At 38.1% G+C, this 2,455-nt stretch overlaps 1 long non-coding RNA gene across 1 annotated transcript in view; it reads right to left on the bottom strand.

Moving 5' to 3' along the window:
* Positions 1-668: 668 nt before the first annotated feature.
* The window catches only part of LOC130577292 (uncharacterized), a 22,379-nt gene continuing 20,592 nt past the window's right edge, over positions 669-2,455 (bottom strand). Inside the window, exon 3 of the long non-coding RNA XR_008965752.1 lies at positions 669-1,597. This is a non-coding gene — a long non-coding RNA (uncharacterized LOC130577292). The remainder of the gene's footprint in view (positions 1,598-2,455) is intronic.

The following is a 2,455-nucleotide window of genomic DNA, read 5'->3' as shown; positions in this document are numbered from 1 at the left end:
CAGAGCAGCTTTGCTACAGCTTGGAAGGGATACAGGAAGGACCAAACAGCTCTGATTCTCAAGGCTCAGGAATTCTCATGGCAAAACTAAAAAGTGATGTTTGCCCATCACTTTTCTTTGCAGCATTCCTTTCAACTCTCTGAACAAGGCTGTTTGTCAGACATTGCATTACTTTTATATTACAAATATAATATTTCCAACCTTTGGGCAAACATGCATTGTTTAATTACCTAAACCAGCATGTTTTGTGCAAATGTTTTTATATTTGCTGGTACCATTTCCATCACTGTGGGATTCTGTTTTAAAGAAAAGCAAAGATTCCTTAGTTATCTTTTATTTTGTCTGTCAGTTGGTTTTATTTTTATTATARGTCCCAACCTATAGTGTTATCACTGATAACCCAATGAATGTCAACTTGTGATAGAAGGAGAAAAAAAATTCTGAGTAATATGACTGAAGYCAAATTGTTTAAGCTTGGTGTATGTGAAACTCTTTTGCTTTCTGCTTTATAATAAATAAGGGAAAGAGTTCAAAGTCAGAAGGAAAAACAGCAACAGATTGAATGGAAAGAGGCAGTTTATCATCAGCTGATGACGGCTGTGAGTCCAGATTGTTCAGCTGCCCAGCCCTGCTTTCCCACCAGAGACCCAGGGYTGAGCTGGTTTGAGATCCTTCAGCCCCTGAGACAGTGCCTGGTGCAGGATGATCCCCCACCTGCTTACACAAATATCTGTCAGATCATACWGGAGGACAGGCTGGGATGTTCCACCAGTCTCTGGCAGCTGGAGGAGACTTTCTGTAGCAATTCACCATGAAGGGCAAATCTTTGTTTCCTCTTTTACCTTTAGAAACACACAGAAAATMATTTTCTGGACAGGGCGTTGAATCCAGATTTGCATTCTTTCCTTGCCTGAAGTTGCCTAGCTCTGTCATTCTGGTTTGATCCATCCCAGGAAACGAGATCCAGCAGCTTCCTTCAGATGCAAACCTGGATCTGAAAACCTTCTTTTCCCCTTCCCACACCATCTGGAAGATGGGATTTTTCCATCTTTTGTTAAAATAGTTGCTCACAAAAGGAGGAAAGGGTTGAGGGCAGTTCACCACGTTTATTTCACTTGGTATGTGTTTGCCCTTGCTTTAACACAGGCTGTTTTCATGCCAAATGACAGTTCTATTTGTTCCCCCACCCCCATTTTTTTTGTGCAGCTTATGTAGAACATCTGGTTTTAAAAGTGTCGCAATTCCTAAACATATTCTAATGCTCTTGGGATCAGAATATCAACAACTGTCTATTGCGGTAAACCGCATGTCTGGAAAACATTCCTGCAAACTGAGTTCTTAAATAAACATAAAGCATCTATAACACATAATGCAAAGCAACATTCACTCGTAAACTCAATATTTAGACCAGATGAGGTGCAAAATATGTTTTCTCTGGACGGAGACATTGTGATTTACAATAACACTGTATACAAGAGAGGGCAGAGGTGTGGCACGCAGATCCCAGCCTTTCCTTAAGTGCTCGTTCTGCAGTTTAGGTCCCATCTCRTGAGATTTTCTTGCCCCAGTTGCAGAGGGGAGAACGGGAGTAGATCCTCTGAAAAAAAGTTCTGCTGTTATTAGAAAGTGGAAATTTAAAAAGAAGCTGTAAATTGCTGACAGATTAGACATGCCTGTATCTGATAAGCCCTGACCATCTTGTGCAATATCTGCATCCATGCTAATTATCTGCATGCATGTGTCTGAAATCCAGAGGCAAGGCAGAGATAGTGCGAAGATTAAATAAACTGAATAATACAGTGAAAAGAAAATTGAAGAAAATTGGTCTGAGGGGGAAGCTTTTGTTATTTTCAATCATTATTACTATTATTATTTATAGGGTGTGGAAAGTAGAACCATAAGCAACTTTATAGATATAAGCAGTCATACTTAAAAAAAAATAAATAATAAAATTTTCACTTTGAAAATCCTCTCTACACCGATTTCAGAAGCATTTGCTCTACCCTTAATAACACCAAGGCAAATAATCACTTAAAATCACTTTTTAGGAGTATTGGTGGCTGATGAAGTTTATTGACAGGAAATGGAAAAACTGAAAACTCATTAAACTGTTGCTAAATGCTATGAATATATTTTGGTTATTCTTCCAGATTGTTATTTCTTAAAAACACTACCTTCTTCCTCTGAAACAGAGCACCAAATACTTTCTTCCAATTAATTCTTTAAGAATTTCCACTCTAAATTTAATGCAAAGGTGCTTTAGAAGGAGAAAAGATGAATACTTAGGCTTCGACTGATGTAATTACATCTGGAGGTTACCAAGAAGTCTGGTGAATCCACCTCCTGCGGCATCTCAAAGTTAAGGTTTATCAAAGGAAAACTGAAAAATTAAGTCAAGCCTTATCATTTCATTCCCTAATATTAAAAAGGGTTGGATCTTTTTCTTTCTTTTTTT

This window comes from Malurus melanocephalus, unplaced genomic scaffold (genome assembly GCF_030028575.1).
Source record: "Malurus melanocephalus ecotype Western Australia unplaced genomic scaffold, MMel_1.1 scaffold_173, whole genome shotgun sequence".
NCBI lineage: Eukaryota > Metazoa > Chordata > Aves > Passeriformes > Maluridae > Malurus > Malurus melanocephalus.
Note: the sequence above shows the minus strand (reverse complement) of the source record. Positions and strands in the feature narration are given on the sequence as shown.